The sequence below is a fragment of the Sceloporus undulatus genome, chromosome 5, assembly GCF_019175285.1.
Source record: "Sceloporus undulatus isolate JIND9_A2432 ecotype Alabama chromosome 5, SceUnd_v1.1, whole genome shotgun sequence".
NCBI lineage: Eukaryota > Metazoa > Chordata > Lepidosauria > Squamata > Phrynosomatidae > Sceloporus > Sceloporus undulatus.
This window is the reverse complement of record NC_056526.1, coordinates 150,811,428-150,822,121: the sequence shown is the minus strand read 5'-3', so window position 1 is coordinate 150,822,121 and position 10,694 is coordinate 150,811,428.

Genomic DNA, 10,694 nt, shown 5'->3' with positions numbered 1-10,694 from the left:
AGGATAATACATATACAATACATAGCAATACAGGAAATGGTTCGATAAACAATTTACTGAAACAAGGTCTTAAATGTTAAATGTGTATCCTGCCTTCCCATCCAATGGTCTCCAATGTGGCTAAAGTACAAAAAAAAAAAACCTTTTAAAAAAAACCAAAAGAGTCAAACCAAAAATGGAGCTTTAGAAAGTATGGCCCAGTACACACTGCCAGGAAGCGGTGTCCTGACGACGATAGTAGGGCTCAGGAGCGTGCACCAGCCACACATTCCTGAGCCCTAATACGTGCAGGTGGCGCCATTATTGCATGGCACCACCCTCATGAGGGGCATGTCTATGACGTGTGGGCATCTGAGCACCCACAAGTCTTTTAGAACAAGCAGCATCATAGGGCTGCACAGCTGTGCTGCGTGGCTTGGTTGCTGCAGCAACGCTGTGCAGCAAAGAAGGCCAGGGCTTCCCTGCCAGTGTGTACCAGGCCTAAGAAAGACATTCACCATGTTTTTTCTGGCTAGAGGTTTTTTTATTATGGTCCTGACTGAAAAGATAAAATTAATGAGCACTAATTCATTATTCCTGTTCCAAAGATAATCCACTGCCACTTAACTGAAAGGCCAAGATCTCTTCAAAAGAAAAGAAATATATACACCCAATTTTTCCAGGCAAAGCATTCTCTGAAGATGCCAGCCACAGATGCTGGCGAAACATTAGAAACTCTGCTAGAACATGGCCACATAGCCCAAAAAACCCACAAAAAACTAAAGAAAAGGGAGCTTGTATATTTTGTTGCTGTGTGCTTTCTAGTCATTATGGAGACCTAAGGTGAACCTATCATGGCAGGATTTGTTCAGAGGGGGTCTGCCTTTGCCTTCTTCTGTGGCTGAGAGTGTTGACTTGTCCAAGATCACCCAATGGGTTTCCTCGGTTGAGCAGGAATTTAAACCCTAGTCTCCAGTCATAGTCCAATGCTCAAACCACTATACTACACTGACTCCTTTGATTAGGCGTTTATAGAGAAGTAATTAAGTGTAACTTGGTCAGACTCCTTTTTTACTTGAGAGACACACCAGGCACAGGGAATGCCAGAGACTAGTTCTTTGGTATGGTGGTAGAACCCCACTGAGTGTTAAACCCCACACAGAACCACTTTCTGCAATTGTTGAACAGGGTGAACAGGGTGCCATTTATTCTTCCCCAGGGAGCAAAATGCATTTGGATGTTCCTTGCTCCTCCCCTTTGACAAGGTCCCCCATGATATTCTTGCAAATAAGCTAATAAAAAGTGGGCTAGACAATGCAACTATTAGGTGGATTAGTAATTGATTGACCAGCCAAATCAAAAGGGTGCTCAGCAATGGCACCTCTTCACCCTGGAGAGACGTAACCAGTGGGGTGCCACAGGGTTCTGTCCTGGGCCCAGTGCTATTCAACATCTTTATCAGCACCTTGGATAACAAAATAGAGGACATGCTTATCAAATTTGCAGATGACACCAAGTTAGGAGGAGCGGCTAATACCCCGGAGGAGAGGATCAAAATTCAAAATGACCTTAATAGATTAGAAAGCTGGGCCAAAACTAACAAAATGAACTTCAACAGGGAGAAATGTAAGGTACTGCGCTTAAGGCAAAATAATGAAATGCATAGATATAGGATGGGGGACATCTGGCTTAACAACAGTACATGTGAAAGGGATCTAGGAGTCTAAGTAGACCACAAGCCTTCTTTGGAGATTTTTACACAGAAGCTGGATGGGCATCTGTTGAGGGTGCTTTGATTGTGAGTTACTGTAAGGAAGGGGATTGGACTGGATGACCCTTGTGGTCTCTTCCAACTCTATGATTCTATTATTCCTCCCCTACATCAATTAGGGTTTGGGACTTCAGTCTAATGGGCAAAGTCCTCCTTTGGTCTTGCTTTTTTTTCCCCTTTTTTTTTTCTAGCAAAACATTCCCGCTAAAAGTTGGCAGTTGCCACTGCCTTTTGCCATTTGTATAAAGGTCACGTCAGTTGCTTCTTCAGCCAGCATGACAGAGAGGACCCAATGCATGCCACTCTTCAGGTACACTTATCAGGAATAATTGGATGCTTGCGGATAATTCTGTCAGGTTCAGCATACTTATAAAATGTGGTGGCATAAAGTGATCCCCGGAGAGAGTTATTTGCAAATGGATTCTCCAGAGGTGAAGTTAGTAGAAGGCATTCATTAGCTCCTGACTTCTAAAGGGCAACTTACTTCCTAAATCTTTATCTGTCCAGGTCTGTTTGAAGAAAGGATTTGGTTGTTTTATTATTATAAAATAATAAAGATGTGTTACAATAGACAGTACTGTTTATGGTTGTATATGTATGTCAGCTAATTTTTTCTATTCAGGTAGCCGAAGCAACAAGCCAGTATGGCATAGTGGTTTGAGCATTGGACAATGTCTCTGGAGAACAGGGTTTGAATCCTGGCTCAGTCATGTAAACCCACTGGTGACCTTGGGCAAGTCACACTCTCTCAGCCTCAGAAAGATTTTTTTTCTCAATGGAAAAGCCCCAATGGAAAACGACTTGAAGACACACAACAACAAAGCAACAGGTGTCACTCTAATTGTCAGCAAAACTTATTCAGGTCTGTAACAGGTGTTGTCATACATTGTACCATCTCTGCACCATCTATTGTTGCTGTTTATACTATCAAAGCAATGGTTCTGAAAATCTCTTCTATACAAGGTAGGGTCACCTGCTGCGACCCTATCTTGGCTGGGGGGACCTTGAAACAGTGGTACATGCTCTGGTAACCTCTCGGTTGGATTTCTGTAATGCGCTCTACATGGGGCAACCCTTGTACCAAACCCGGAAGCTTCAGCTAGTGCAGAATATTGCAGCAAGGTTGGTCACTGGATGTTCCAGGGCTGACCATATAACACCGGTTTTGCAAGATCTCCATTGGCTGCCTGTTCGCTTCCGGGCACAATACAAGGTGTTAGTTACAACCTATAAAGCCCTAAATGGCTTGGGCCCAGGTTACTTGCAGGACCGCCTCTCCCCATATAATCCGCCCCGCACACTCAGGTCAGCCGGGAAGAATTTGCTGAGGATCCCGATGGTGAGATATATGTCAACCTCGCAAAGGGCCTTTTCCATCTCGGCCCCTAGGATCTGGAACACCCTTCCCGATGAGCTCCACTCCACCACCTCCCTGGATCTCTTGATATCATGCGACTCCCCCCTATATATACTGTACTATCGACTGCACTCAGCTAGCTTGGATTTGATGTAATGGTTTTAATTTGTATAACTGTAATGTTTTTATTGAAGTTTTATTTATGTATTGCAATTTTTATTCTGTATTATCTACTCTGTCATTGCAATTTTTACCTGTACACCGCTTTGATCACTGCGGAAAAGCGGTTTATAAATAAAACTTATTATTATTATTATTATTATTATTATTATTACATGAAAAGTCTCAATGAACCAGAACTCAAATTCTGCAGGCTATCCTATATCACACAAACAAAGCAATGAAAGACGGTGGTGGTTGTAGAAAACCTCCTTTCCCTCCCATTGTTTTCACTCTTTTTTTGCATGCCTGAGAGACTTGAGAAACTTTTAGTCTGGATATGGTTATCATTAGCACTCAAAATAAGCTACTTTGTACTAGCTTGTCCAGCCACTATAACAAATAAGGTGAAAATGTATGCTAATTGTTAATTCTCTTGGGTATCTTCTAAAATGAAATATTCTATCCTTTCTAATCTAAATGCTGGTGAAAATCACACCAGAAATATTTTAGCCAAATTCACTCATATACAAAATGTGTTGAATCAACATATAAAGAGGAAAGTACATTCATCCTATCCATCCTCTCCTTCTCCAGTTCTAATGCTCTCTTCACATGAAGAGTGACAACTTTGAACAGAAGACCTTCCCCTGCTTTCTGCACAATTCTGCACTAAAGTATTGAGGTTTTCAAAAACATGGGAAACACTAATATCTAAGGGATGTTCTGTGGTTCAGATTAATGGCGTTTATGCTGGCTGTGGGATTATGGGAATTATTTTCCAAAAATGAACTGTAACAAGCTCTACTTAGGTTCTACTTATGGGATGCAGTGGCTTAGTGGTTAAGATGCCAGTTCTGACAATCAGAACATTGGCAGTGTGAGGCCCGAGTGCTGCAGGATGAGGTGAGCTCCTGTCACTAGTCCCAACTTCTGCAAACCTGGCAGTTCAAAAGCATGCAAATGCAAGTAGATAAATAGGTATCACTTTGGTGGGAAGGTAACAGTGCAGTCATATTGGCCAAATTACCACCAGAGTAGTCCTCAGGCAATGCTGGCTCTTTGGTTTAATAACGGAGAAGAGCACCACCCCCTACAGTCGGCTATGACTAGACATTCATGTTAAGGGGCTACCTTTAACTTTTTTAACTTAGGTTCTAATATAAGAGTAGGTAGACAAAGTGTGACCTGATGACCAGACGATACCCCTAGGGCCATTTTTGGGGCCCCCAGGATCTCTTATGGGTTAAAAAAATTCCCCAAAAAACTATATATTTGCTCCACAATGCCCTCAAAAGCCCTCTACAGAATGTGAAGAGCATTCCTACCACATATGGAGACCCACTGAGCCCCTTGTGGTCAAATATTATACAAATTGTGAGCAAAGTGTTTCAAAAATTTTGCCTCAAAATGCCTTCTGGGGGTATGGGAGCTCTTCCAGCACAATTTGAGCCCAGGAAAGGCCTTTTTTGAAACAGAAAGTGGCTTCTACTTATTTCTTCTTGTTAAAAACGGACCTCTTCTGGATCTAAAGTGGTCCAGAAAGGCCTGAAACACAGTGAAAATGCCCCCTGTCCCCCGAGAGGACACTTGGGGGTCAAAGGGGGTCTTTTTTGTGGGAGTCGATGAGGCCAGGGGGTGCAGCAGTCCTCCAAGGTTTCCTGAATGGATAATGCAGCCCTCTGCATTTCCACAGCTGTCCAGCCCTGTTCTGACATATTCCTTAGAAACCTGATCAGATGTTGAGAAACAGAAGTTAAGGCTTTGTTCTGTTAAAGAAAAATTATGTACCTAAGAACGAATGAGTGAATGAATGTCAGCCAACAGTTGAAATAGGAAGATGAAACCAATTTGTACAACTCAAAATACACCCACACCAGCATCATACAAGGACTGATTACAAATAAAGTGATATTCCCTCCATCCTGCCATTCCCACTTCAGTGCATTAGAACTAAATTTCATTCATTTGGGATCCCACCTTAACAGAGAGGACAAATTATACCACAGAGCCCGAGGGGCACAGTAAACATAATGTCCCTTCATAGCCAACAAATGAGTTTTGGCTTACATAATACAGTTTCATAAACAAGATAAGGGAACAGAAAAGCAGAATGAACAACCAGCGGTGAGCTTCATTGCTATTACAGAATTATTCCCATGAAGGACATGTTCATAGTTTCAGCCTTTATTATGGGTATCATAAGGGAAAACAGCAGCTGGCTAGGACTCATGTTTACCCACTGAAGGTGAGAAGGCCCCAGAGGAGAATTTAATCCTAAATGGTACCACTCTATAAATGGTATAGCACTCTATCAAAATTTAGTCTCCAGGAGAGAAATAGGTCTTTTAACTTTCAAACATCTAACATTTTTGTCCTAAGGCTGTCTTGGTTTGTCATTAAAAAGAATCAATACTTTCTGAACACAAGCAAATAGACCCTGTTTTAAAAGCTTTGAATTGCCTTCTTTCCCTTGCAATTCAACTTTCCTGCACAATAAGATGTAACACCTGCACCCTCTTGTGGATAAATATGTCTTTTGATTTAGCACACTCCTGATCATGGCTACATTGGAGGTTATCAGACGGGGGGGGGGGGGAGGACGGGAGAGAACTGGGACGCTCCCATCCTTATTGCATGATTACAGAAAGACTCACATGACTTCCTATGACACTGCGCTCTTCCTGTCCTTATCCCGTCAATGATGTGCAATGAAATTCCCATGAAAACAAAGTGATGGGACTATTTCACTTCATTGACGGGATAAGGACTGAAAGAGCGCTAGACACAAGGGTAGCCCCATGAAGAGTGCATTGCAAAAATTGAGTAGTGAGGTTAACAGCATGTGCATCATAGTTTCTAGGTCCCTCACTTCTAGGAAAGGACACAGCTAGCATATGAGCCAAAGCTGATAACAAGCACTCCTGACCATCGCATTTACCTGATTTGCTATCTGGAGTGACGGGTCTAAGAGCATCCTCAGACTGCGAATACACAGTCCTTTGAGCAGAGTGTGGTCACATCTAGGACTGGAGGTTGTATCACAATATCTGGATTAGGGGCCCCAAAGGCACCAGAAGAAAGCCAATGTGGTGTAGTGGTTTGGGTGTTGGACTGCAATTCTGGAGAGCAAGGTTCAATTCCCCACTTGAGCATAAAAACCCACTCAGTGACCTTGGGCAAGTCACACTCTCTCAGCCTCAGAGGCAAATCCTCTCTGAGGAAACCTGCAAAGAAAACCATATGATGGGTTCACCATAAGTAAAAAATGACTTGGAAGCACACAGCAACCAAGACACTAGATCCCATCTGATTTTGTAAGCTAAGTAGGGTCAGCCTTGGCTAGTACTTGGATGGGAAATTACCAGGTGCTGTAGGCTAAATTTCAGAGAAAGGAACTGGCAAAACTACCTCTGAATATTCCCTGCCTAAGCAAACCCTATGAAATTCATTAGGTCACTGTACATCACCAGACCACTTGCAGGCACAGATACATACACAGTTGTCCAGGAACAAATCTAACCATGAAAAGCCCATGATAGGTTCACCCTAGGATCACCATATGTCCCGAACTACTTGAGGCACAAAACAGGAAAGTAATCCTGGAAGAAGGAATCTACCATAGAAGTACATGGATTTACTAGGCCCTCTAGTGGAAGGTACAGGTTTTCTGTCTTTACCTTTGTCTTTTCTATCTATACCAATAGCCTGATCCTATGCATTTTTTCCTTTTTAAGTAAGTCTTACTAATTCCAGCTAAACTGGCCTCCTGGTAAGTTGACAGATGACTTAAAGGCACATACACACACATATACACCTTGTTTTAATTCATTTCTAAGCCAACTTGAGTCCCATTCAAGAGAAAGGTAGGATATAAATTAAGTAAACAAGCAAAATGTTCCTAGTCAACTTCATGATCATGACAGATGTATCTAGTCTAACTTTTCTGTCTACATTGATCAGAGGACAAGACAATGCAAGCCACATGCAACCATTGAACCCCACCCACCCCAATACAAACACAGTATCCCATGGTCCCAGCCCCCAAACTGACATGATTTTGAGACAATTTTCACCCCCAAAAACCACACTATAGCTGTGTCAAACCAAACTTTCACATATCCTTGACCCCCCACCCCACCCCAGGGCCTCCATATTCAAGAACAACCGGATGTGAAACTGCATCACTTTGGGTTGCCATTTTGGCCAAAATATGGCTGAACACAACAGTGCTTTTGGAAAAGGATAGGCAGGTGTGATGGGCTTAGTTAGAGTGAAAATTGGCCTCCTATCCAAACCTGGCATAGACCCTAATTCAGCAAATCCTCAGCCTCAGGCAACACATGAACCTGTAATTCGAACATAAACTGCATCTACATTGCACAAATAATACTGTTTGACACTGCTTTAACTGCCATGGTTCAATGCTATAGAATTCTAACATTTGTCATTTTGTGAGATATTTAGCCTTCTCTGTCTGAGAGCTGTGGTACCACAACAAACTACAAATCCCAGTATTCTACAGCATTGAGCCCTGGCAGTTAAAGCAGTGTCAAACTGCATTATTTCTGCAGCACAGATGCAACCATGAGTCCAAAACACACTGCAGAAATAATCCAGTTTGAGACCACTTTAACTGTGCTGGCTCAGTACTAGGGAATTCTGGTTTTGTGAGATGTTTAGCCGTCTCTGTCAAAGAGCTCTAATGCCACAATAAACTACAATTTCCAGGATTCCTTAAAACTGAGTCAGGGCAGTTAAAGTGGCCTCAAACTGGATTATTTCTGCAGTGTGTTTTGGACCATAGTCTCCTTTCTTCCTTGCATGTTTTTTCCGTGTCTTTGCCTGAGGAAGAAGCACCCAGGCTTTAAAAGCCTGCATGATGAATTTTTGTACCTTTTTGTTGGCCTAAGAAAGGCATCACCACAACATAGACTTTGGATAGTATTATGAATATATGCATTCCTTGTCACCCCCTAATCTACATTTAAAGCAGTTTTCCTCTTAACACAGTTAAGCAATAACCCAAGGGAGGAACCAAATTTCTCTCTTTATTCTGCTTTTGTCTGGTAGAAATAAAGGAGGGTTATGAAGGCAGGACTAATTCACATTGTATTTGGTTAACTTTCAAACCTGAAGAGAGAGCAGTACCTCTAGCAACCTATTCTGGAATTTCATACAAGATGGATGCAACTACTGCAATTTATGGGCCACTTGAAATAATAAATCAGTGAAGAGGTAAAGATAGCAAAAAGATAGCAATAGTCTTGTTTCAAGTACTGCTTAGGTCACCGAAAACTGCCTATCATTTCTGATAAGAGTAATTAAAATGTCTTAGAGCCATGAAATAAATGTTTACTGCTTTGCCTACAACCAGGTGAAAACAAAAGCTCAGGCTGAGCTTCCTTTGAAAAGATCCTCTATTCACATTTCTCCTAACTCAAAGGGAAGCCTAGGCTCAACATTCTTCCTGCTTTACATTTAGTGCACATGCTCACCTTAATTAAACAATCCATAGAAATTCCTCACCATGAGAGTAGGAGGAGGAGATCAAAATCAAGAGAAGAGATGGAAATTGTGTCAATATTTTTCACGCAGTTAGGCAGCTTTGTTTTGGTCTCTGCCTCTAGAGAAAAAAGATTAAAATACAATCAATCCCACCACCTGCACACTGCAGACAGGAAAAGAAGATAACCAGCACTGATGTTTTGAAATCCAGCAGTATACACCTGTCTTATTCAAGATTGCCAAGGGGTTGGGACAAAAGAAAGCTCCCTGTCTTTGTTATTTTTCTTCCCAACAGCCTTCAAAGGGTTTCAATTTACGAAAGCAAAAACCAGCAGCTCTCATAAATTGAAGGGGGAGAAAACAGCCTTCTTGGGAAGTAATTGAAAATATGTTCGGGTGGGGTAGGGGGGTGTTGTAACCATTTCCACCCCTCTCTAAAGACAGTTCTTTTCTCATTAGAAGCATTGCACACATCAGCATCTGCATTCCATGTACAGAGAGTGACATCTAGTGATCAAAAAATGAATGTCTGGCCAGAGAAAGGAGCTCAGAAAATAAATTAAACACCAGTAGAAAGAGTTGTATAAACCTATAAAGAATGTTTTGAAATTTAACATTCCATTGTAAATTTAAAAAAAAATAAGAAGAACTAGTATTGGCTACAAGCAAAATAAAACATCAAAAGAAATCTATTGGCCAAGATCCAGAGATCAATGCAGTTATTTCTACATGCCACAACCATGGCTTTCTTGAACAACACTGCCTTACCACCCATATCACATGACCAGAGCTTGGAAACTTTACTTTTTGTACTACAAAATGCAGGATCCCATAGACAGGACAGACAGCAACCATTCTGGCTAAGGAATCTAGGAGCTATAACCCAAATAGTAACTTTGTGATGTTTTGTGCATAATGAACCACTTTTCTGAACATGAGGGGAGCTCAGTGCAATTTGTGATCTGCAACAAAGTTCTGCCTTTCAAAAGGATGACAAGAAGAACCATTTGCTGCTTGGATCCCAGCCACAAATTCTGTGATTCATTAGGTTTGTGAATCATTTTTTAAGAGTCACAAAAAGAGCATGATGCAACAACTGTGTAGCATGGGTCTGTGTCTCAGCCACAAAGAAGGTATTTACTGAAAGCTGAGTCACAACTCCCTCCATCCTCACCCCAGCCCAGCCCAGCCCAGCCTCTCTGTGTGAACAATGTAAATTTACTCCTATTGCTGCAGCTCACTCCATGAAAGGGAAGCTGGACATGTGAACTGTGCTACTTAGCTCTATCCTTCATGAGAGAGGAATGCCACATGGCTTAGTAGAAATGGCCATGAGAATATGGTCATTCCTTACTAAGGGCATGTTGACATGGGCCATTCAAACCATTTTCCCCAGGCCCTCATGTCACCCTGTCCAGAAGATGCAGGGCCAAAGACCCAAATTGGGTGTAAACTGTCTTCCCGTAAGAAGGCCAGTTCTTCACTGAATTCAACCCATCCCTCCCTTAAACAAGTTTAAAATATCTTGCCTTTTATAGTGTGTGTATAGCATTCCACTGTGCGGCTCAGCGCTACTGCTGCCATGCAAGTTGCTCTCTCTGAGGTCACAATGAGGCATACAGCCATGTGAACAATGCTGGGCACCTCATTTTCAACCTCAGTAGGCACGATCTGCAATAGTGGTGATTACAGCAGGGAGCGCAATAGGCCACTGTGTAAATAGGCACTCAGCATCACTTTGGAATGTGCAGGTAAATGGGGAAAATTTGTGATGGTGCCAGGGACAGCCCAGAGTATTCCAAGTGTGGACCCGCCACTAGGCAGTTGCTTAAATCTGCTTAATGGCAGGTAAGTAATTCCCATGCTATATGACAGATCATGGCAGGAGGAGGATAAATCCATATAACTTATAGTTCATCC